At 43.6% G+C, this 27,346-nt stretch overlaps 1 pseudogene; it reads left to right on the plus strand.

Annotated features, from left to right (window-relative positions):
- Positions 1–11,795: 11,795 nt before the first annotated feature.
- On the plus strand, positions 11,796–23,775 carry LOC143697159 (extracellular calcium-sensing receptor-like; annotated as a pseudogene).
- Positions 23,776–27,346: the final 3,571 nt, after the last annotated feature.

A 27,346-nucleotide genomic window follows, 5' to 3' on the forward strand; every position in this document is an offset into this window, starting at 1 on the left:
TCTCAATCCCCGCTGATAGATCCATTTGCGATCCCCACGATTGAAGCCTTCGCTGTGCCTCGGGACCCGAACTGCGGGGAGCGCGCACCGAACCACTCTCCTCGAAGAGGGCTCGGCGGGAGCGGAGCATTTTTATGGAGAAACGCTCGCAATGCTCACAATCAGCTCCCTCGAGAGCTGACTGGGCATGCTGCACTCCCAAACAAACAACACACAGATTATGTGTGTCCCCACCCGTAATATAATGTGGGCAGGGATGAACACACTTTCTGAACTGCTGTTCGCTCGCCATGATATATTTTGTCTCTTTTATAGTTTTTTGTCAATATATATATATGTGGAAAACTCCTGCCTAGCAATTTCTAAGGACAGACAAAAACACTTGAGACACATACTTTTTCATACACAGAGCGCTTGCTGAAGACTCAGAAGCTGATGCGCTTGTGTTTTGGGGTGCTTATATAGTTTCCTGGTCGATGAAGTCACCCGCCTATGACGTTCCGTCTCGTCATTGGACTGTTTTCATACGTGCTTCATGACGCACTCACGCAGGGGCGTTCCCACAGCATTTTCACGCAGCTCGAGTTCCCTGAAAGGGAACAGTTATTTTAAATTGTAAACATATTTTACAATGTTACTGTTTTTGCTGTATTTTGGATCAAATAAATGAAGCCTTGGTGAGCAGAGGAGACTTCTTTTATAACATTAAAAAATCTTACCGTTCTAATAATTTTGGCCACCACTGTATATGTATTCAAATTTCGAAATAAACTCTTGTCGTTTCACGAATCAACCGTAACCTAAATAGCACTTGAATGTATTGCTGTTCGGTTTGTGAACAAATCATCCCTTTGAACTGGTTATTTTTATTGAACTGGTTTGAAAAGTTCTGAACTAAACGGTAGCTTCTGAAACAGTTTGCAGGTCGTGTCAGCATTGATCCACATATTTAATCAAAAATAACTTTTCCGACGTGTCTGACAATCACTCCAACTTGAAATGTTTTCTCTCTCTCTCTCTCTCTCTCTCTCTCTCTCTCTCTCTCTCTCTCTCTCTCTCTCTCTCTCCTAGCAGCAGTCCAGTTACTCCAACAGTTTATACTTAAAAGGACAGGTCATCCAAAAATGAAAATTCTGTCATCATTTACTCTCAGGTTTTTTTCAAACCTGTATAAATGTCTTTGTTCTGTTAAAAAGAAGGGAAGAAATTTTGAAGAATGTGGGAAGCTGAACAGTTCTGGGGCACCATTAACTTCCATAGTATTTTTCACCCTATTTGTTTAAGGTGTATAACGTTCTTCAACATATAGTATCTTTCTTTGTGCTCAGCATAACAGATATTCACTCAGTTTGGAACAACTTGAGGGCGAGTAAATGATGACAGAATTTACATTGTTGGGTGAAGTATCCCTTTAATATCAAACTACTTTTAGGAAACATTTTATTTTTAATCAAGATTTAAAAATATATAGACACATTAGTGAATTGATAAATTAATTATTAAATAATTAAAGTAGCCCACATTGACTATGGCATGATTGTTGTAGACAACATATGCATTAGTCCTACAGTTTTCCAGCTAGTTAAAACAAGATTTTTTTTTGTTTACCCTATGACATAAATACACACTTATATATTATTTAATAAATAATTTGTATTGTAAAGTTAAGCATACAATAAATGGAATAAAGTTACAATAATTACATTTACATAATTAAATTTTTACATTTTACCAACCAAACACTTTTTGACTTTATCAGGTTGTCTAGGGTTCAGAGTGCCCCCCCCCCCTCCTCACATTCATTTCTCACATCTAGTGCATTTATGTGGTTTCATTTCATTAATACAGTGTTACTTTTTTCTTGATTTACCCCAAAAGAATGGAAGTGAAATGTGACAACCATGGGGCACGTTGTAACATGACCATATGGCAGCTTAAAATGTTATCTTATCAAATCAAAAATATCCAAGACAAACTAAAATATTTTGCCAATAAAATACAATAAACTTTTTCATAAAATAATGTCATTTTTTTAATAATTAAAAAATAAACACATTTTTGAGTTTGACAACAAACACACCACAAAACAAAGCTATACAGCATAGTTCAAAACATAATAATTATTCATAATTTCTGAACATTGACTATTTGTCTTTATGCACCTTCTTCTCATGGTTTCTAAATATATATATATTTTTAAAAAGTTGTTAAATGTGAATTATATGGAATAGCATAGTTCTAATAGGGGCACAATGTAATGCAGTGTTACACATGCACACAACTGGGATTTAAACAAGGCTCTACACGGCTAAATAACAGACTCAAGATTTTTAATGATAGCAGATTTGTCTCATTTTATATAAACACTAAAAACTGAGAAGAAAAATGTATTTCAGTAAGAAATTTACTTTTGCTGTGGTTAAATAAATGTTCAGTGATATCTTCCAAAAATTTCTAAATGTTTTAAATACAGTGATTAGCATAAGTGAACACACCCATGCTAAAGCTGACTAAAAAGAGGACTAAAAAGATCATCTTTTGGAAATTGATCATAATTCCTTAATTAAAAAAATGAGGGAAAACTCCAACCTTTAAGGACACCGATTGTCTTTTTGAATGAATAATGTATCGTAAATAAATAAATGTTCTTCCTTAAAATACAGGGGGCATAAGTCAGGACAATGTTAAATTCCCATAGAGGCAGGCAGATTTATACCAGTTATTTCATGGATCCAGGATACTATACATCCTGATAAAGTTCCCTTGGCCTTTGGAATTAAAATATCCCCACATCATCACACACTCTTCACCATACTTAGAGATTGGCATGGGGAACTTTCCATAAGATTATATCTCAAAGCAAATCAAACCAGCTAGGCTAACTGAAATAAAACAATGCCAATCTCTCAATTAAGATCAATTTCCAAAAGATGATTTTTTTATTCATCTTTATAGTCAACTTTAGCATGGGTGTGTTCACTTATGCTAAGCACTGTATATATATATATATATATATATATATATATATATATATATATATATATATATATATATATATAATGATATTTGTCATACTGCCATTTGTGGAAAGTTTTGACCCATGTGTGTTACAACAAGCCACGCATTAGTTTGTGCCCCGTTCACCCCTAGTGCTAAATTGCCCATCAGAATCAGCCATCATGATTGGTGCAGCACTGCTGCTAATAAATCTGAATTTGACACACAAAATAAGTATACTACGTGTTATCTTGTTTATTTTGCTCAAGAGAATTATACATTTGAGTCTACTCATCATATTAACAAAAAATTCTAACCACAGGATTAGAGCTTAAATTCCAACCACAAAAAAATTCTTTGGAACTGTGTTTTTTGGAAACACCAAATCTTTGAACTGTGTTGGTAACAATGAAATGTTCAACCATAGTTGGCTAATGGTGCTTTTGGGAAACAACCCGAACTGTGGAGCCACAAATAGAGAATAAAGGCATTGACATTAGTTAACTACATTGTTTGACATAGACTAATACTTCTAGCCCCTTAACGGCGACTGTCGCCAATTCGCATCAAACCACTTCCATTCAGACTGCAGGCGAGATAGCATGTGTATTCCCCCAATACCTGTTTGTGCACATTCGATACATACCTAGGAACCTTTTGCACGCAGTGGTTTCTCGTAGGACCGTTCGGAGTGGGAACTACATCCGGTTCACGAAAGCTAATATTTTGGTTAGCCAAATCCGCATATCAAGGCCGCAAATGTGGAGAAATTGCCCAAAATGAGGCAAGTTGTCCTAAGATAAAAATATGTACCAGCTTATTGATTGCTTCTATAGCTTTGTTATTCAAATAGACTTCATGTGACGAATATTTAAATAGTATACGAACTTTTAAATAGTATACTTTTAGAAAATTTCTTTAGAAGTATGTAGTAACACTTGATTCATTACTAGTTAGTTCCCATGATTTTCACTTTAGAATACGGATCCAAATAATTAGTAATTCCCATAGAGATATGTAGTAACACTTGAGTGTTACTACATATCGAGTGTTATTGAGTGTTACTACATGTGAACTATTACTAGTTAGTTCACATGATCTTCACTTTAGAATATGGATCCAAATAATTAGTAATTCCCATAGAAGTATGTAGTAAAACTTGAGTCATTACTAGTTAGTTCACATGATCTTCACTTTAGAATATGGATCCAAAATGATTAGTAATTCCCATAGAAGTAGTAACACTTGAGTCATTACTAGTTCGTTACCATGATTCTTACAGTAGTTACTAATGAAAAGACTATAACGTGTAGAATCTTCTAATCACTCACAAAATATGCACACACACACACACACACACACACACACACACACACACACACACACACACACACACACACACACACACACACACACACACACACAGACGAGCTAGGAGACATACATAAAAACATATTTTTTTGAGAGTTAGGTTAAATATTAAATTCACTGTATATGTGTCACGGTAGACACATTCACTGTCCTTTCTAGTCTTCTGTTTATGTTGTTGTATGTGTACACGTGTGTAGTGTGAATGTATGTCATTACCTAATCCGCTCCAGCTGATCATCATTGCATCACCAGCTGCAGGCTATCTCACCACGATATATATTCTCACCGCTGTTTTCTCATCCTTGTCAGATCGTTGTTTGATGTCGTCCGTGTTGGTGATCCAGTCTTCGTGTTCCTGCCTTGTGTTCCTGTTCCTCGTCGTCTTGTGGATTATTCGTCACCTTGTGGATTTATTGTTGTCTCACCGTCATCTCATCACTGCACTTTTTCACCGGACCTGACCATCGAAGTCCTTGCGTCATCCACCACCATCGGCTTGTACTGTTCCCGTCATCTGTCCCGTTACTGTTCCTATTTACTTATTAAAAGTTGTTTACTCGCATTTGCTTCCTGTTTTCCATTGGGTCGCCATGACAATATGGTATTTGGATGGTTAATGACTCAATATGTTCCAATACTCACCATGACTCTAGTGATTCAATGCCAGTCCAGAGGAATGCCGGAAAATTGGCCACAGGACAAGGTCCCGACAACTGCATTTAAAAATCCATTTCTGTAAAATTATTCAGTTGATAAATAGACAGCATATGCCAATTATTAACAGCTTTCCCAAATCATCAGTCTGCTAAGCTATTACATATTGATAATTTAAACACTCTTGTGTATTCGTTTACAGTAGCAGTTAAAATGTTAATGTAGTGCTAGTCATTTGTCATGCATTGGTTATTGATTAGTTTTGCATGAATTGAGACCCGATCTGGCGAAATGAGTCGGAAGTCGCAATGGTCCATTTTAAGATATGGGCCGATTATGTGGAAAAACAATGAAATAATAGATTTTTGTTTTTTTGTTGCTAATTTCAAAGAACAGACATTCAAAAATAATCTCCCAAAGTTTCGTAGTCCAGATAATTGAGTAAACGTATTTAAATTACTATTAAAGTTTACAAAGTTTTACTAAATTCGCTGGAAATGACCATTGCTTTTCTCAACTCCTATCTCACCTCTGAGCATTTCCCGGGTATCCCCTGAAACGTCACTATCTCTGCTCTCCAAATGGTGTTACACGTTGTATAGAACCAATCAAAAAGCTTAGAAATGTACACAAATGCTGATCATTTGTCTATGGGAAGCCGTTTCCACTGACCGGCAGTCCGGCACGCTATTGGTCCAGCCACCCTCCTGTCAGACTTGCAGTGAGCGCTCTGTGTAATAATAAACAAGCTAGCAGATCTCCTCAGAAAGATTAAATGTTATTAATTTGAGAAATGTCGCTTTCAAAAGAGAGCAAAGTAGCCAAAGCGTCATCAAGCCCCCTGGCCATTGCACACTAAGCTGCGTTTTTTCGTATTCGTGATTCGGTGGCTCTGAAAACACCAGCATATGAATAATATATATGTGTCCCATACATGGAATCAGAGTGCCTACTCTATGTAGTAAATGGATAATCTCTAGAGCAAAAGGCCAACCTATACATGCATATGGTTTGTTTCTACCATTTATTAGTAATGATTTACACAGTTTGTTCTCTACTTACTATTTACCTGAGCATTCAGTATTGTGCAATATAGCATACAGAAGGTGAGGGACATTTTTGGGGGAAAGAAGTTCTGAATTTTATAATTTAAACATGACTTTTCTTGAAAATTCTATAATCCAAGGTGGAATATTGAACCACCATATGACGTCATAATATGCAAATTAGATGGGAAAATGTAATCCCTACATAAACTTTGGGTCATCCTTAATATTTCTCTAATTTACTGAAAGTCTCTATCTTTTTTATCACTTTTAAGATACAGCCTTTTGAAATTAAGATGTCAAAATCGAACGTTTTAGGAAAAACCTCTGGCGCCTAAAGGGTTAACTGTTGGTATCTCTGTTATGAATTTGTTACACTGTTATTGTCAACTAGCCTACAGAAATATATGATTGCATAGACTAGCATTATTTGTTCTCTGTTTCCTTGTCTCTCTGCCTCTCTCACTTTCTCTTGCACACACACACACACACACACACACACACACACACACACACACACACACACACACACACACACACACACACACACACACACACACACACACACACACACACACACACACACACACACACACACACACACACACACACACACACTCTCTCTCTCTCTCTCTCTCTCTCTCTCTCTCTCAAGCAAAAATGTAGCACCTCTGTTCAATCTTTCTGATTTTAGTACATTTTTGTGAAAGGTACTTTTAAATTATTTATTCAAATAAAGAAAAATTTACAATAATTTGAGCTTCAGCCTGGTATATTAATATATATATATATATATATATATATATATATTAATGTCTTTGGTCAAATTAAGCTGTAAAATAAATAGTTTATCCCTTTAAATGCAGTGGATTTTGAAAGATATCAACAAAAAACGGGCAAAAAACTTTAAAAGCAATTTTCTCAGGTTTTCAATTGGAAAAAGATGGCGGACAACCATAATTCAAATGTGTATATCTTTACAACCATTCAATGTACGACTTGTACTAGGATATCATTTGAAAGCTTATGGTCTCATCTTTCCATTAATACCAAAATCTCAATTTTGAATTTTGGGTCACTGTGACTCATTGTGCTGGATCAGGTCACAATTATGAAACTTTTTCAGTAGTTTTCTGGGAAGCATTAAAAAAAAGCATTACTAATTCGTTAATCAGAGTTTGTTTTTAGTTAATAGTAGTTACTAGATTGTTAAAAATTTTCAGTAGTTCTCTGAGAAGCATTAAAAAAATAGTAGTTATTGCTTAGTTAATAGTGAACAACCACTTTCATCTGTGCACTATTACTAATTCGTTAATCAGAGTTTCTTGTTAGTTAATAGTAGTTACTAGATTGTTAATGTTGTGTTACTCATTGGTTCTTGTGTAGTTATTCATTAACGAAGGAACCGTATTCTAAAGTGTTACCATAATTTCTTTATATGCACCAACAATATTAAAAAACAACAAAATGTTAAAGTGCCAGTTGAATTTCAAAGGTACATACGTCTAAGCAATATGAATAACAAAAGCAGAATGTTTAATTCCAATATGTCCATCCTCCGTGATCTCTCGCTGTCATACAAACTGTGTTTTCTTGACATAATCGTTCTTCTCTAGGGTAGATTGTAAGACTTGTCTCCCGATACAATTTGAATGATTTCTCTCAGTCCCTCGCAGGGACGTGCACAGGAATTATGAGGGGCAGTTGCTCTGACCTGAAAAAGGGGCTTCCCCTACATTCAGTTGTGCTTCTTGCTCGTATTCAGTTCTGATGGTAGGCTACTGGCAACTACGCATGATTTGTAGTATGTTTGCGTAAAGGGAACAGGAATTCCGGTAGGCAACAGAATCGACTGCTAAAACCAGGGCCGATCCTGAACTCCCCCTGGGGCCCTAAGCAAAAGGGGCCCTCTACCTGACCTGTGACGCCGTGAGCTATGTAAACCATTTGCCATTGCCACACAATCACACCTGACACTTCAGTGCTCCCAATACAATCCTCCCTCCTTTAAACAAAACAGTCAAAGAATAAGTACAACAATATAGAACAGAATGAGGTTCAAACAAACAATATTTATTGAATAGAGTATTTTCTATAGAATGTTAACATAACAAGTGAATATTAACGTAAACATAAATAAGAAGAAAATAATAAATTATAACCCTGAGCTTTGGCTTTTGGGATTAACTTTGGTTCTCTCTACAGCCTGGGTATTTTCTGCATCAGTATGATTTTTTTTTATTTATTATTATGCATGTTGAAGCAATTCTTGATTTATGGTTATTATTTACTGAGGGATGTGCATCCATATTGACCAGTATGTCCAGCTAATCAACATTTTAAATTCAATATAGCCTATAAATCAACAGTCAATCAATGTCAAATTGTCAATACATTGCTTTCTATCTTGCATAATTAGTGCAGTTGTTTAGAGTTTTTAACTACACTGAGACTAGATAATCAGTTTCTTGTTTTATAAATGTGACTTTGATTGGGAGTGCCATCATTCACGTGCATGTATTGTACAGTATGTCTGGTCTCCACATATTTCTGCTTGAAAAATGCGAGTTTCATTTCGTGCACGCGCAGTAAACAAACACCGTTGCACTTTGTCGTTTATCAAAAACAAACGTAATACATTTTTTTATTTTACTCTCACTTTTGTCAGGCACAAAGTGATGCAAGAGATGCACTGCCTGCCCAGCTAGGTTAGCAAGACCGAAAAACATCAAACTTTGCTGACATCAAACTTAGAGAGGAGAGAACACAAGTTTACCTGATTGTTGTTCCCGCAATTCACTCTCATGGGTTTTTTCTTCTTCCTCTTTTCGTGACCAGAAGGATAGTTTCGCTTCATTTTGTCATGGATGTTGTACACATTAACTGACACGGACACGAGATGGAGGCGGGGCCTTAAGTAATTTGTGGGGTCTTACGCACCGGTCGCGTGCAGCGCTGCAGCCACGTAAACAGTTTGCCCTTCCCTTACTGACTTTCAAGTTCGGTGCACGAATGGAAGTGAATGAGGCTTTGCGATTTAAAAAAATAAAAATAAAAAATGTATCTAGGCCTATGTGAAATTCTGCAGCCATTGTACGATTTTTTTTTTTCCTCGGAAGGGCAACTTGAGTCGAGAAGGGCATATGGGCAGTTGCCCGGGCAACCTGAGCAACCCCCCTGTGCACGTCCCTGGTCCCTCGTCTTCCAATGTTCTAACTGGGCGGCAGTTTCTAGCTATCCATTTAGCTAAAGCATCAGTCAATCTTTCAGTTACAGGTTTGGTCAATGGCCTGCCACGATTACTGTACTGGAGTAACATGGATTGGCGAGGCCCTCATGTAGCCTTGCTAGTTGAGTTTGCTAGCACCTGGGTGCTTTTCTTTTAAATGGTACAGCTTTGCAAATTGTACACACATCTTTTTTTTGTCAAACGTGCCATCAGGCAACTTTTTAAATGAAAGTGAAAATGAATAAAACTCCATCCTTGTCCTTCTCCATCATGACAGAGTGACTCAGTTCGGCACACTCACAATAGCAGCCGCAACAGGAAGTCATTAAAACAAGGCAAAAAAAGTGCTGCGCCAATTGCGTTATTTTTTTTTTATACGTTAAACATCTCAAATTAATTGCAAAGATTTAACGCGTTAATTCCCCCAGGCCTAATATATATATATATATATATATATATATATATATATGAAGAGTTCGGTTGCAAAACGCGATAAATGCCATTTTTTGACATTTGGATTTTATTATTGGAAATCACTGTTCAGATGTACCTTAATCTATGTGTGAATTGCTGCCATTAATAAGATTTAAAAATTTACATTTTAAGCCTACTACAAAATGTATTTTTTCACAAAACGCGATATCCGCCAGCCCAGTTTCTTTACAGAGTGCGATATAACGGTTAGGATAAAGAACGTTCAGAATGTCACGCGAGGAGAGAGTCACCGCCGGAGAAGTGCTCTTAGTTTGCCCAGTGATTTAACGATAATATCAAAACAAAAAACATATTTTTAAAAAGAGGATTCAATAGGCGAACTAAAAAACGTTTACCATTGCATTGTTTATACTGTCAGTCACGAGCTGTCAGTCACGTAGGCTACGTCACTGATCAACAGCTGTCTGTCAGTCAGAGAATCAAAGCTTCAGAGTCAAGCTAACGCGCTCCTCCCCATCACAAGATACCTGTTTGCAAGGCTACATTTCTAAGTGTCCTTGGTAATTTTATTTTTTAAATAATTTCTTACATGTAGCTGAGTAGCCTATCTGAAGATTTACTGCAGTTTGTTTGCTCTGACAGCTCAACTAGCCAGGCAGCGCAACAGTGTTTTTTTGTTTGTTTGTTTTTTGTTTTTAATGTCCACTGTCCCTATGTGAAGCACAAGCACACAGATGTCCGCACGTTGTTATCCGACCTTTTCATTCAGGGACTGCCCTGGATTACTGGCACACGCCATAGTCACATTATGTTTATTATGGCATTATGTTCTTGAATATTATGAATATTTACGATTAATTGATGAATTATTGTTAATTTTCCCACTGATGATCCAAAAGATTTCTTCAAATGCCCATCCTTAACCCAGGTGCAATAAACATAAACTAAGATGGCCTGTTCAATCTTGGGTAGAAGCCAGAGGTGTAGCCTTTTATTCAATTGATTTATGATTTTCAGGTTCCAGAAAAAAACACAGACAACCTTATTAATACATTCTCTGTACTCCACAGGTGTTAGTAAAGACAGAGTCTCCAGAGTGTTGAAATACTTCAGTCAACATGGTGAAGCCAGACCAGAGTGCAGGGGTGGAACCAGAAATGTTGATGAGAAGATGGAGAACAGACAGGAAGTAGTTCAGCATTTGTGTCCTTATTCATGTGCACGGCCAGCCACTACGCCTGTCGTGGTGCACCTGGATGGAAGTACCTCCCAAGTGACATGTCAGTAACCAAAATGCACCGGCTGTTCCAGCAGCAGAACCACAGGGACATCAGCTACTCCCTGTGTTACAATGTTTTCTGCACCTCATTCAACTTGGGATTTGGGCATCCAGCAAAGGACTGCTGTGCCACCTGTATGAGCTCGAGACTCTGTATGAAAGATCCTCACCTTACTGAGGAAGAGAGGAAGGCAGCCATCGTGTCTGTCATGCTCCACCGACGCAGAGCCCGGGTGTTCCACACATTGCTAAATGCAGTGGAGGACACAGTTACTGTGCATATTTGACATGATGCAGAACCTCTCTCGGCCCAAATCTCCCATTGGCCAGACCTACTACTCTAGGCAGCTTTACATGTATGTGTTTGGTGTTGTGGTCCACCATGGAGAGAGGAGTCTGCAGGCACTGAGTGACCGTCATTTCTACGTGTGGCTTGAAAATCAAAATAGAAAAGACAGCAACATGACCGCCTCTGCCTTGGACCACTGCCTGAGAACCAGTCTAGCCGAAGATGTCCAACAGGCTGGCCATTTGAGGCTCTTCAGCGATTCCTGCTATGGACAGAACAAGAACAGTATAATGGTGGGAATGCTGTCCAGCCTACGAAGCACTATCTTTAAAGATGTGAAAATGGAGTGCTTCTTCCCTGTCCATGGCCATAGTTTTCTCCCTGTTGACAGAGTTTTTGGAAGAATTGAGCAGGATATTCGTAAGCAGTACACCATCCTCCTGCCAGACAAATGGCAACAACTGGGGCTAGTATAAAGCAGATCCCCTGCCCATGATGACCACAGTGAAGGCTGTGAAGAAGAAGGACATCATCAGCCTGCTTAAAGCCATTGGTGCCCCAGCAAACGTCGAGGCCTTCTACAATCACGCTTTGGATGTGACCAGTGATGTCCACAGGGGGGAAGAGTAGACTAAAAGGCACACACTGGCATCTGAAGCCCATGTGACACTCAAGAAAATACACACACACACACACGCACACACACACACACACACACAAACACACACACACACACACACACACACACACACACACACACACACACACACACACACACACACACACACACACACACACAAAACATTGACTCACTAGCTTTTCTTAATGGTATCACAGTAGAATATAGCCTAAGGTGGATATATAGCGTTTTGTAAAAAAAAAAAAAAAATGCGTGCGGTAGTGTCAGAGGCCGTCCTAGTGCAGTCCGCTGTTATCCCAGAGACCGTTCACGTTCCGTCTGCCCAGTCAGAGACTGTTAACGTCCCGTCTGCCCAGTCAGAGACTGTTCATGTCCCGTCTGCCCAGTCAGAGACTGTTCACGTCCCGTCTGCCCAGTCAGAGACTGTTCACGTCCCGTCTGCCCAGTCAGAGACTGTTCACGTCCCGTCTGCCCAGTCAGAGACTGTTCACGTCCCGTCTGCCCAGTCAGAGACTGTTCACGTCCCGTCTGCCCAGTCAGAGACTGTTCACGTTCCGTATGCCCAGTCAGAGACTGTTCACGTTCCGTCTGCCCAGTCAGAGACTGTTCACGTTCCGTCTGCCCAGTCAGAGACTGTTCACGTTCCGTCTGCCCAGTCAGAGACTGTTCACGTTCCGTCTGCCTTCCTGGACCTGGATTATCTGGAGCGTCTGGCTCGGAACCTGCTGCTGTCTGCTGTTCCTGAGACGGAGCCCATGTCTGCTGTTCCAGAGCAGGAGCCAGTGTCTGCGGTACCTGAGCTGGAGCCAGCATCTGTTCCTGAACTAGTGTTTGTTTCTGTGTTTGTGTCTGTTCTTGTGGCTCTTTCAGTTTTGGTGTCTGTTCCTGAGCCGGTGTCTGTTCCTGAGGCGGTGTCTGTTCCTGAGTCAGTGCCAGTGTCTGTTCCAAAGCTGGAGCCAGTGGCTGTTCTAGAGCCAGAGCCGGAGCCAGTGTCTGTTCCTGACCCGGAGCCAGTGCTTTGCCCTGGTCGCCCGATGGACTGTCTGCTTCGTCCTGGCCGCCCGATAGACTCTCTGTTTTGCCCTGGTCCCCGGTTAAACCATCACCCCCTGTTTCGGTTCCCTTCCATGGACCTGGTCCACCATCACCCTGATCCTCCACCATTCCACCTCCCTCCTGAACCCTTGCGTTTTGTTATCATGGAGCGCCTGGTTGCCACTCCGTAGAGGGGGGGGGGGGGGGGGGGGGGGTTATGTCACAGTGTCTGGTTTGTGTTTCCCTGGGTGTCACTAGAGATCCTCGTTTTCACGGTGTCCTTCACATTGACTACAATTCCCAGCATTCTTTCTGTCACTTATCACTGTTCATTACAATCAGCTGTTCCCTGTAATCATTGTCCCAGCTGTTCATTGTTAGTCTTGTTAGATCTGTGTGTATATATTCCATGTCTGTGTCAGTATGTGTTACGGAGTCGTTGTTATGTCTGACACTTCTTGGTCTGTTCCTGATTGTTCCTTGTGTTTTGTTATTTTTGTATTTGGATTGTTTTACACGGTATTTGACCTTTGCCTGGACTGGATTTACCCTTTACGGATTACCCATTAAAACATCCTTACTGCACTTGGATCTGCTGTCTATCTCCCGTGTGTGTCGTGACAATAACCAACATTTCTCAAAATGGATATATCTCCTTTTGCAACGAAACTTCATATATATATATATATATATATATATATATATATATATATATATATATATATATATATATGCCCCTTTTTTACATTTAAGCCCCTGCCCTTAAAGAACTCTCTGCACGTCCCCGTTGACCTTCCTCATGTGCACTATGAGGTCATTGGCTACATTTACAATCATTCATAATGCTAATGTCTATAAAAGTGCAAATACTGCATCAGGTTAAATACATTTGGCAGCTGCAGTTGAGCTCAATCTTTGGGATGCTTCTCATTCTTTACACACTCTTGCATTTCAGTCTGCTTCATGCAAAGATAGACAACGTTCCTTGCCGAACGATTGGAGACCCAAAATACCCGCTGTTTTTCAAGGATGGAGATCTTACTAATGGGGCACTTCTTCCAATCCACAGCATAGAGACATTACCTTCATTTGAGTTTACACGAAAACCTCAACTTCTATCATGCTCCAGGTTTGTTTTGTAATGGACAATCTCCTATACATGCCTATACAGATGTAATGGACAATCTCCTATACATGCCATCATTGGAGAAACTGAGTCTTCTGCCACAGTGATTCTGTCCAGAACTACAGGACCTTTTAAAATTCCAGTGGTAAGTGGAAATTTAAAAATAGATCTGACAAGATCAACACACAGTGAACTTATTTCATTGTTTATTCTTTCTTCCTTTCTTTCTTTTAGATAAGTCATTCAGCCTCTTGTGAATGTCTAAGTAATAGGAACGATTACCCCTCATTCTTCAGAACTTTTGCTAGTGATTACCACCAAGGCAGAGCACTTGCTTACATAGTCAAGCACTGTGGCTGGTCTTGGGTGGGAGCTGTGAACAGTGACAATGACTATGGAAACAATGGAATGGCCATATTTCTGAAAACAGCACAGAAGGAGGGGATCTGTGTGGAGTACTCTGTGAAATTCTATCGAACAGAGCCAGAAAAACTAAAAGAAGTGGTAGACACAATTTAAAAAAGCACTGCAAAAGTGATTGTTACATTTGTTTCATTTCTCGAGATGGGCTTACTTATTGATCATCTGGGTATTCAGAACATCACTGGCTTCCAAATTGTCGGTGTGGAGGGGTGGATAGCTTCAAAGAGTTTAATCACACCAAAAACTATTAATGTGCTGGGAGGGTCACTGGGGTTTGCAGTGAGAAAAATCAATATTGAAGGTTTTGCAGATTATGTTCTAAAAGCATTCTGGGACACAGCTTTTCCATGCTCACAGAAGGAGGGGAATGATTCTCAGATCAAATTAAAATGCAGCAGATATAATGATCTACTTGCGCTGAAAAGTTACAATGAAGATGTGCCTGAACACAGATATTCAAGCAACGTCTATAAAGCAGTTTATGCTGTTGCTAATTCACTACACAGTCTACTGAAGTGCAATGTACCAGAAGGTTGTGAGAAAGACCTGATAATACAACCACAGCAGGTAAAAAAGAACAGTGCTAAAATGTTAGAAAGTGATATCAAAGAGATGATTTTTTCAGGGTAACAATGACTTAAACTTTCTCAATAAAAGCTCATTTGTCTTTTTACTAGGTGGTTGAGGCTCTGAAGAAGGTAAATTTCACCGTAAAGATGGGTGATCGTGTGTGGTTTGACAGCCCTGGTGCCACAATAGCCCAATATGAAGTTGTGAACTGGCAGCAGGACTCTGGTGGATTAATTCAGTTTAAACCAGTGGGATACTATGATGCCTCACTTCCCCCTGACCAGCGCTTTGTGGTTAACACTGAAAACATAATCTGGGCTGGAGGAAAGCTGAAGGCAAGCAGCACTTTTTTGTTCAAAGTTTAAAAGGGTTACCATAATGACAACATTTAAAAAAGGTTACCATAGTGGCAAAATCTAAAAAAGGAAACTGCTAGCACTGAAATCTAAGATATAATGCAAGGACATTATTCAAAAAAGGAGAACATTATAATGGCTGACTTATTAGGAAAAATAGTATCCTCCAAAGCTTGTCAATGCTCTACATTCTGTTCAGAGTGTTCAGAATTTGCATTAGCAAAATATATGCCTTATTGATGTTTTAATGTCAACAAATTAATGTGACTTCAATGTGTAAGTCAGGGTTGTACGTTAAATTTTTTTTGCACATAGCACTGGTGCTACAGAGGTTGAAAGTTTTGTAGCACAGGCCAAACAGTTGTAGCACAAGTATACAACGTTTGTTATCATCTCTGAAAACAAACACAAGTAATGGAGTTCATCGAGGCATTGATGTTCCATAAAGTGCACACAAAATACAAACCATCACAAAAATGGTTTTTAGACTAATTGTTCTCTTACGAGAGTATCTCTCGTACTGCGTAATATCTTACGCTATGGGGAAAACCTCTTTTCCACGAGATATTGAAGCCAAAAATTATCCTTTAATTTTGATTAATGTAAAACGCTGTGCGGCAGCGTGCAGACATAGGCAAGACGGCTCGCGCGCCTATTGGCTGCCCTGCGGCAACAGCAGCAAGCCTATCGAGAGAGGCCCTGCGTGACGTGACATCCAATGGGGGTGCTTCGCGCCCATTTCGTCGCGTCCCGCCAGAATAGGCGTGGCCTTGGCCTATAAATACGCTCGACAGGCTGATACAAACTGATTTTCAACTCTTCAGCGAAGCACTACTGCATCGCTGGATCCGGAGTGAGAAGCCGCGCCGTCTGATTGTAAGCCTTCTGCGGGACGAGCCTTCGAGCCTGAAGTCGCTGGCCTACACCTCGCCGCCTTCAGCCGCCGTACCTGCTACGCTTTCCGGCGTTCATATCCTTTTCACTGCTGAGTGTGTGTTCGCCGCTGCGACTCACACTCTATCTCTGTTTTGTATCTGTTCTAAAAGAGCAAGCGTCTTTTTGAAGATGGTGACTCTGAGGACTTGCCTGGTGACTCTGAGGACTTGCCTGGCATTTTCTCTCCGAGTCTGCACTCCCGCCCGCTGTAGTGCCGCGCCGCAAAGCGCCGTATTCAGCGGGTCCTCGAGCCTTCTCCAGCCCGTGAAAGCTCGCCGGTTCGCCCGCCAGCTTCACCAGCTTCAATCGAGTCGCTCACTGACGGACAACGGCCGCCGCGCGCTGCCGCTTCCGCCATTAGTGACGACAAGATAGCTGCATCGGTAGAGGAGGCCAGCTATTGCCATGGTGAGTGAGACTCCCGCCCGCTGTAGTGCCGCGCCGCAAAGCGCCGTACTCAGCGGGTCCCCGATCCTTCTCCAGCCGTGAAAGCTCGCCGGTTCGCCCGCCAGCTTCACCAGCTTCAATCGAGTCGCTCACTGACGGACAACGGCCGCCGCGCGCCGCCGCTTCCGCCATTAATGACGACGAGATAGCTGCATCTGTAGAGGAGGCCAGCTGCTATATCCCCGCGTCGGACAGTGAGGATTGGGCGAGCTCTGTGGATCTCCCCCTTCTGCCCGCGAGTCGTCAGGGAAACGGGCCAGCATTAAACCGCGGCTAGCTTTCTTTACGTTATAAGAAAGCTACCCCGCCCCCCGTGGGCATGCGTCATCGGCGAAATGAGGATAGAGTGTATTTTTAGTCCCGCCGAGGCCGGACCAATCTCCATTTCTCAAACATTTCTCAGTTCCTCTTTGAGCGGCTGAAAATGTCAATATTGCAGCAATGAGCCTGTTGTATAACACGCACGCATGCAAACAAACGCCAACACACACAAAACTGTGATGACGCTCTATTATCTGCTCGAGCTATTTTAGGCTTTTGTCGTTTCCCCCTGTGGTTCAGTGGCGAAACTTACAGCCATCGCACGGGAGACCCGTGTTCGATCCCAGCTCTCGCAGCAGATAAAATTTAGTCTCGCCGCGGCCAGACTTGCACTGATACTTTTCGCTCGTTCAGTTCCAGGAAAATGTGACTGTTCCAGTGTATTTTGCAGTAAACAAGCCGGTACCATGGCCCGCTTGCCTGCACACAAATGCTGTTTCCACGGCGACCCAGAAAAATCATATAAGCAATGTATTGTCTGGTATTCCGGCCACAGCCGATGGTGTTTTGAGTGTAATAAAAATGCCCACAGCCCAGTGTTCATTTCTACACACAAACACAGCCCGCCACAGTGCAGGGCTCGCACATATGAAATCGACTCATGTCAATTGTGCATTAAATGTAGTGAATGTGCCCACAACCCAGTGCCCACAAACACTACACACTGCATGTGCCACGTTTTCTGTAAAACGAAACCAACACACATACAGTCAGCTAAGACCCACGGTGTTTAAGTCTCGCCGCGGCCAGACTCCACCGAAACCTCTCGCTCGTTCAGTTCCAAACAATGTGACTGTTCCAGTGTATTTCTCAGTAAACAAGCCGGTACCACAGCCCGCTTGCCTGCACATTAACTGCACATGACCCAGATAAATCCAATAAAGAGTGTATTTTCTGGTGTCCCGGCCATAGCCGATGGTGTTATGAGTGTTGTAAGAATGCCCACGTCACAGTGCCCATTCCCACACACAGACACAGCCCGCCATAGTTCAGGGCTAGCACAAATAAAATCGACTCATGTCGATTGTGCAAACGTAGTGAATGTGCCCACGACACAGTGCCCACAAACACTACACAGTGCGTGTCCCATGGTTTCTGTAAAAACGAAACCAACACATATTCAGTCAGCGCAAGCCGACGGTGTTTTCAGTGCAGTAAATGTGCCCGCTGTCCCGCGCCCACATTCACTCACAGACACGCTGAACCCTACGGGGTTTGTCCCGCTCGTTCTCTCTCCACAATTTGTCATAGAGAAAGCGAGTGCGAACAGGCTGCCCGCGGTGATCGGCGCGCCCCCCGCCTCGCGCACTTTAAACACAGTGTTCATGTCTCAGCACACCGAAGCTCTGCAGCCGCCGCTGTGCCGCGGCCAGAGCCCGGATATCATTCTGCCTCTAGCTATCCACGCGAATGCATGGGCAATGCTTCCCAGGGTATCAGAATCGGTGTTGAACACTATAAAGAGAGGCTATTCGCTACAGTTCGCTCGACGTCCCCGCCGTTGCACGGCGCGTGTCAAAACCACGGTGGACAATGAAGTATCTCATCTACTTCGAACCGAAATAGCGAAACTACTGAGCAAAGGGGCCATAGAACCTTTATCTCAGGCTCAGAGCGAAGGGGGTGTATACAGCAGATATTTTCTGGTACCGAAAAAAGACGGGGGTCTCAGACCCATTCTAGATCTGCGACAATTGAACAAAGCGCTTCTGAAACGCAAGTTCAAAATGCTGACAACCAGCAAAATCCTCGCGCACGTGCGCCAGGGAGACTGGTTCATGTCAATAGATCTGAAAGACGCCTATTTCCAAATACAGATTGCGTCACGTCACAGGCGATTCTTGAGATTCGCCTTCGAGGGCCAGGCATATCAATACACAGTCCTACCGTTCGGCCTGTCTCCAGCACCCCGTATATTCACGAAGTGCATGGACGCGGCTCTCGCACCCCTGAGACTTCAGGGCATGCGAATTTTGAACTACTTGGACGACTGGTTGATTCTAGCTCGATCACGATCAGAGCTTATAGAACACAAGACCGCATTACTCGAGCATCTCGAGAATTTGGGTCTCACAGTCAATTGGGCGAAGAGTTCGCTGTCTCCCAGCCAGAAAATCTCCTTTCTGGGAACAGTGATGGACTCGCTGTCTATGACAGCACGTCTGTCGCCGGAGCGAGGACTGAACATTCAGCGCGCCGTGAAATCCTTCCGCCGCGGCTCTATAGTCCAGCTCAAACGGTTTCAGAAAATGCTGGGCCTCATGGCCTCAGCATCTTCAGTACTTCAGCTGGGCCTGCTTCGCATGCGCCCACTGCAGTTATGGCTGAAAGCACGAGTTCCGCCCGGGGCTTGGGCCGCTGGTCTGTTTCGCCTCAGGGTCGACAGGAAATGCGTCTCGGCTCTGAAACCTTGAAAAAAGCCGACTGGTACCAGTCAGGCGTGAGTCTGGGGACTCCCTCGAGTGTGATGGTGGTGTCCACGGATGCCTCCACCTCGGGGTGGGGAGCGCTGCTCGAGGGCAGACCGTTCTTTGGCCAGTGGTCAGAACGGGAGAAGCTCCTACACATAAACTGTCTAGAAATGCTGGCAGTAGACAACGCGCTAAGGCGTTTTTGTCCCCAGATAAAAGGCCGCCACGTCTTAGTCCGGTCGGACAACATGTCAGTGGTGGCGTACATAAATCACCAGGGCGGCGTCAGGTCCCGAAGCCTTTACAGGCTGACGAAACGCTTCCCTGGGCTGGGCTCAGCACAACCTGCTTTCACTGAAAGCAGCGCATGTGCCTGGTCACCTGAATCTGGGACCAGATAGACTGTCCAGAAACAATGTCCCAGCAGGGGAATGGTCGCTGCACCCGCAGACGATCCAACTGCTGTGGGAGACATTCGGCAGAGCGCAGGTGGACCTGTTCGCGTCCCAGGAAAACGCTCACTGTCCGAACTTTTTCTCCAAGAGCAGGGACGCACTGGCCCACGTATGGCCCCGACGCCCCCTCTATGCTTTTCCCCCCGTCTCGCTCCTGCCTCAAGTGCTGGAACGAATCAGGGAAAATGGATGCCCAGTGCTGCTCGTGGCTCCGCTATGGACGAACCAAACCTGGTTCCCAGTCCTGATGCAGCTGGCCAGCACTGCCCCGTGGCCGATACCGGTGAGGAGAGACCTCCTCTCTCAGGCAAAGGGCTCGATTTGGCATCCTCGCCCGGAGTTATGGTCCCTACATGTGTGGGCCATCAACGGGTACCCGCTAACCTCCCGGAGGGAGTGTTAAACACGATCACGTAGGCTAGGGCCCCGTCTACTAGACGGCTCTACTCCTCGAAATGGTCAGTGTTCTCTACCTGGTGTCAAGCTCAGGGCTTTTCACCCGTAGACTGCGGGGTTACGGAAGTGCTCTCCTTCCTTCAGGAGCTGCTGGATAAGGGTAGAACCCCGTCCACGCTCAAAGTATACGTGGCGGCCATAGCGGCGTTTGCAAAACCGACGTCTGGCCAGTCACTGGGGAAGAAAGACCTCGTCGTGCGATTCCTCAGGGGAGCTCGGAGGCTGAATCCTTCCAGACCTCCCTCAGTCCCTATGTGGGACCTTTCTACGGTTCTGGAAGCCCTGAAAGGTGCCCCATTCGAGCCAATCCATTTGTCAGACATGAAGCACCTGTCTTTCAAAACGGTATTTCTTGTGGCTCTTGCTTCAATGAAGCGCGTGGGGGACTTGCAAGCGCTTTCAGTAAGCGCGTCCTGTATTGAGTTTGGGCCTAATGACTCAAAAGTCATACTCAAACCAAGGCACGGGTACGTGCCAAAATTCCTCAACACACCGTTCAGGGCCCAGGTTATTTCCCTGTGCGCCCTCCCGGTGAACAATGAGGAAGCGGATGCTAATCTCCTTTGCCCCGTCAGGCCGCTGAGGGCTTATGTGTCCCGCTCGTCTGTCTTCAGGCAGACCGAGCAGCTCTTTGTTTTGTTTGGCGGACGCTCCAAGGGACTGGCCGCATCAAAACAGAGCCTATCCAGATGGATAGTCGATGCCATAGCGCTGGCTTACACTTCTAAGGGCCTGCAGTGTCCTTTGGGTGTCAGAGCGCACTCCACGAGAGGCGTGGCCTCTTCGTGGGTGTGGTCTAGTGGGATTTCCTTGCATGATATCTGTATGGCGGCGGGCTGGGCCTCACCGTCTACATTTATAAGGTTCTATAACCTAGAAGTTCCCGCCTTACAGGCCAAGCTGCTGTCGGTCTAGAATTCAGTACTATCTGTCCCGTTGCGCCGGCGCAGAATGCTGAGTTTTGATTGAGTATCGCTCACTGATCGATGGAACAGCTCCATGGGTGTTGAATAGCCCGTATTTTTGCCCAGTTCAGGCTGAACGCGTTCACCCTGTCTGCGGGATATATTGTTGACATAACTAGCTCCTATGGGATGCTATTTCGTGGGGAATGATGCTGGTAGCCTCTCTTCTCCGACTCTCTGTGAGTCTACGGTGATTATGCACTATATGAGCCCCGGGCTACTGCCCTTGGGACTTTGGTGTCGGATCCCAGTACGCACGGCGTCTTACATTGTGTTCCCCATAGCGTAAGATATTACGCAGTACAAGAGATACTCTCGTAAGAGAACGTACTCGGTTACTAACGTAACCTCGGTTCTCTCTAGAGAGGGAACGAGTACTGCGTATCTTGCCGTGCATACAACAGCGCTGGTTCGCTTCAGCGTTGAAAACCAGTTTGTATCAGCCTGTCGAGCGTATTTATAGGCCAAGGCCACGCCTATTCTGGCGGGACGCGACGAAATGGGCGCGAAGCACCCCCATTGGATGTAACGTCACGCAGGGCCTCTCTCGATAGGCTTGCTGCTGTTGCCGCAGGGCAGCCAATAGGCGCGCGAGCCGTCTTGCCTATGTCTGCACGCTGCCGCACAGCGTTTTACATTAATCAAAATTAAAGGATAATTTTTGGCTTCAATATCTCGTGGAAAAGAGGTTTTCCCCATAGCGTAAGATATTACGCAGTACTCATTCCCTCTCTAGAGAGAACCGAGGTTACGTTAGTAACCGAGTACGTTTTATTTATTTGCTAAAAATGGAAGAGTGCAGAAACATAACATCTCTTACACCTTAACATTACACATCAAAGTAGAACAGATCTGTGGGCAGACATCACTAAATAAAAACTCTTGTTTGCAAACCAGCACTTAACTATCCCATGACACTCCTCTATGAGACTAATACTGTCATCAGTTGCATATTTTCTTTAGTTTAGTGCATAGTGTGTATCACAGATCTGGCATGTCTGCTGGCCAATCTTTTGTATTTGGTATTTCCGTTTTCCACTCGGGGTTATATCTATAAATTTTCCTTTTTGTTTCTTCCTTACTTTGATTTGGAAAATTGCTTCTGTCGATTCTTATAAAAAATATAAAGCTGACTTGAATAATGACCCATTGTTGCTATTTATTTTATCTTCATTCTTCAAAATCAACATAAACAACTTTATACAAACTATTGTATAAATAACTTTATAAACTATTTTTCTATATAGAAGCCAAGTTCTGTGTGCAGTGAGAGCTGTCCTCCAGGCACTAGGAAGGCTGCACAGAAAGGACGCCCTGTCTGCTGTTATGACTGTGTTCCATGTGCAGAAGGAGAAATCAGCATTGCGACAGGTAATCTTCAGTCCATCTCAAAGGTCTAAAGAAAATTGGTTAATTGTTCTTTTGTGTTTTTCTTTTACTGTTCATGGTGCAGTTTTTTTTATCAAAGGAGTTCATAAATACAATTGTATCTCTAACTATAGTAAACACAACTTCCTTTCCAGATTCAAATAACTGCAAGCAGTGTCCAGTGGAATACTGGTCTAATGCTGAGAAAAATAAATGTGTGTTAAAGGCTGTAGAGTTTCTTTCATTCACAGAAGTTATGGGTATAGTGCTAGTTTTTTTTCTTCTCATTGACTCTGTGTTTCCTCTGTTCACTTACTTTCATTGGTCGGCCCACTGAGTGGTCCTGTATGTTGCATCACACAGCGTTTGGGATCACCTTTGTCCTCTGTATCTCTTGTGTTCTGGGGAAAACGTTAGTGGTGTTAATGGCCTTCAAGGCTTCACTTCCAGGAAGTAATGTCATGAAATGGTTCGGCCCTTCACAACAACGACTCAGTGTTCTTGCCTTTACACTTGTACAGGTTCTTATCTGTGTGCTTTGGCTAACAATATCTCCTCCATTTCCCTATAAAAATATGAAATATTATCATGAAAAAATTATTCTAGAGTGCAGTCTGGGTTCGATTATAGGTTTCTCTGCTGTTCTTGGTTATATTGGTCTTCTGGTGTCATGTGCTTCATTTTGGCTTTTCTGGCCCGCACACTACCAGATAATTTCAACGAAGCCAAATTCATCACATTTAGCATTCTCATATTCTGTGCTTTATGGGTCACGTTTATCCCAGCTTATGTCAGTTCTCCTGGAAAGTTTACTGTAGCTGTGGAGATATTTGCCATTTTAGCATCAAGTTTTGGTAACTGTTATGCATATTTGCACCTAAATGTCATATCGTCCTGTTTAAGCCAGAAAAAAACACAAAACAACATATTATGGGGAAAGTACCATCACCAAGTCGTATTGAGTAATAAAATAACTATATTGAAAAAGTGTTAAACTAAACACTTAAGTATCCTGCAGCAATAAAGTGATATCCAATTGACAGAAGAGAAAAAGGAAAGATCACATTGCTCAAAGTTGTGATTCATGCAGAAAAGAGAAGGCTGACCATATGATTACATAGTTTCATTTGTACATGATGTCCCCAGTTTAACAATGACATACATTACGAGCAAATTGCATCAGAAGAGTAAGGTAGGGTCTGTGATTTTTATTCTTGGTTAAAAGTTCTTTAAAATCTTTATCTTTATTTCCCTATTATGAAATGAAACATCTTCTTGAACAATATTTTTTTTTTTTTTACGATGGGACTTGATTTTGTCCATTGATTGCAAATTGATTGGATTGTTGTTTGCTAATTGCTGGAGGACAGGGATTATTGTTCAGCTTTGGCTAATATGGAGCACACTGTTGTTTTTTTGTTGATTTTTGTTTTTTATAACAATGTGCATGGATAAAACATTTATAATAAATTCTGTAAAAAAATAAAAAAAAGATTTCATGGTCAAAGAAAAAAAATGAAACGAATACATGTAGTATGATATTCCTGTGTAAAAAGGATATTTTCCCAGTACAGTATAAATTCTCCTGACAACAATCTCTTTCATATATATTGTATGGTCTTACATTTAATCTCAATTATCCAAATGGAAATAAATGGATTATCCATATATAAATCATCCATAAATAAATATTTGTTGAAATGTCAGTAACATGCTACAAGCCAATATGCTAAATCTATGAGCTGTTTGAGCTGTAAATCTATTCTGGAAATAAATGTCATCAAATTAAGAGAGAATTAATGATTGAGTAAGTTAAATGCACAGCTAGCCATAGATTATCCTATTCCATGGTCATTTGCCAGCACTGAAAACGTCCCGGGTTACGTATGTAACCCTAGTTCCCCGAAGGGACGGACGCTGCGTGTAATCGCAGTGGGAACGCCCCCCAGCGTAGCGCGTCTGAAGCATGAATGAAATCAGTCAATGGAGCGTCACAGCGGGTGACGTCACCGACCAGGAAGCTATAAATATCCCCTGAATACACAAGCCACCAGCTTCTAATGTTACTGAAGCAAGCGATCCAAGGGGATGCCGAGAGTATGGCAGGACACGCAGCGTCCGTCCCTTCGGGGAACTAGGGTTACATACGTAACCCGGGACGTTCCCCTTCAGGGACTACCGCTGCGTGTAATCGCAGTGGGAACGCAATACCCACATCCCCATACGACCAAATCCCCGTCGTGTGTCATAAGGAGACACAAGCCGACGAGAGAACCTGAGCCCCGGGAGTGGAGCTAAGGTCAAGGGAATAAAATCTGACGAAAGTGTGCGGTGAGGACCAGCCTGCCGCATCACAAACGTCCTGAAGAGAAGCTCCTGAAAGAAGAGCTGTAGAAGCAGCCATACTCCGGGTGGAATGAGCCCTTACAGCCAAAGGTGAAGGCTGATGGGCCGAACCGTAAGCAAGCGAGATGGCCTCGACCACCCACTTGCTCATCCTTTGCTTAGATGCTGGACACCCCTTCTTAGGTGACCCAAAACAGACAAACAATTGTTCTGATTTCCTCCACAGGGCAGCTCTGTGGACATACGCATCTAAAGCCCTAACAGGACACAGCAAATTAAGTTTCTCCTGGTCTGACGTCAAAAAAGGCGGAGGACAGAAAGCCTGCAGAACTATAGATCTAACCGAAGTGGTTGGTACCTTAGGAACATACCCTGGTCTCGGACAGAGAAAAGCTTTTACCATACCAGGAGCAAATTCCAGGCACGAGGGAGCCACCGAAAGTGCTTGAATATCTCCAATTCTTTTTAGAGACGAGATAGCAAGAAGAAGGATAGTCTTTAGTGTAAGGAACTTTTCCGAAACTTCCTCGATGGGCTCGAAAGGAGCTAGGGAGAGACCTTCCAAGACGATGGCCAGATCCCAAGCTGGTACCCTCGTGCGGACTGCAGGCCTCAGCCTCAAGGCGCCACGAAGGAAGCGAGATACAAGTGGGTGTCTCCCGAGAGAACCTCCACTCGAAGGGTCGTGGTAAGCAGCTAAGGCCGCCACATACACCTTCAGTGTGGAGTGAGATAACCCTGTGGAGAGCCGGTCCTGCAGGAAATCCAGCACTGTACCAACCGGGCAGTTAACTGGGTCCTGCTGGCGCTCTCCACACCAAGAGGTGAAAAGTTTCCACCTCGCGGCATATAACTTCCTTGTGGCGGGAGCTCTGGATTGGAGGATGGTCTCAACGACCTCAGTCGAGAGACCATAATCTATGAGCTGGGCCCCCTCAGAGGCCAAGCCCACAGCCTCTATAGTTCTGGGCGGGCGTGAAAGATCGACCCACTCGCCTGAGAGAGTAGATCTCTCCTGATCGGTATCTCTAGGGGAGAGCCGTCGAGGAGAGACACTAGGTCCGCAAACCATACTCGGGCCGGCCAGAACGGGGCTATTAGCAGAAGACTGAGCCCGTCCCGGCGAACCCTCTCCAGAACTCCCGGGAGAAGAGCGATCGGGGGAAAAGCGTACAGACGTGACCTCGGCCACGGATGTACCATCGCGTCCAACCCCAGTGGGGCTGGCAGGCTGAGAGAGAACCACAGTGGACAATGTGATGTCTCTCTGGAAGCAAATAGATCTACCTCGGCACGACCGAAATGTTCCCATAGGAGCTCCACCACCTCGGGGTGAAGACTCCATTCCCCGGGCCTCGGCCCCTGCCTCGACAGGATGTCTGCCCCCTGATTTAAGTACCCTGGGAGATAAATAGCTCTCAAAGAAAGAATTCTCCCCTGGGACCATAGGAGAATCTGACGTGCCAGTTTGTAAAGTGGGCGAGAACGCAGACCCCCCTGATGGTTGATATAAGAGACCACCGATGTGTTGTCTGTTCGAACAAGAACATGGTGGCCCCTTAGGTCTGGGAGGAAGTGTTTCAGAGCCTGAAACACTGCCAACATCTCTAGACAATTTATGTGCCATAGACGGTGATGGTCCCCCCACAGACCCCGAGCTGGGCGACCACTCATGATCGCCCCCCACCCCGTGAGAGAGGCATCTGTCGTTAGCATAACGCGACGACAAGGAGCTCCCAACACCGGGCCTTGGGACAGAAACCGAGGATCTTTCCACATAACCAGGGCGCGAAGACATCGTCGCGAACTCATGATCATGCGAAACGGATTTCCCCTCGGGGAGAATCCCCTGGTTCTGAGCCACCACTGTAACGGTCTCATGTGCAGGAGGCCAAAAGGTATCACGTTGGACGCAGCTGCCATGAGACCTAACAGTCTCTGGAACTGTTTTACAGTGGACGACTGGCCTAGCTTGACCTGATCTACTGCGGCGAGAATCGAAGCAACACGAGCAGGTGACAACTGTGCCTGCATCGTCGTCGAATCCCACACTACACCGAGAAAAGTGGTTCTCTGTAATGGAGAAAGAACACTCTTCTTGGCGTTGAGCCTCAACCCCAACCTCTTGATGTGAGCAAGAACGACATCTCGGTGCCGAACCGCCTGCTGTTCTGATTGAGCTAGAATTAAC

The sequence above is a fragment of the Siphateles boraxobius genome, unplaced genomic scaffold (assembly GCF_051911475.1).
Source record: "Siphateles boraxobius isolate OS27281-9 unplaced genomic scaffold, OSU_SipBor_1 31, whole genome shotgun sequence".
Classification (NCBI taxonomy): Eukaryota; Metazoa; Chordata; class Actinopteri; order Cypriniformes; family Leuciscidae; genus Siphateles; species Siphateles boraxobius.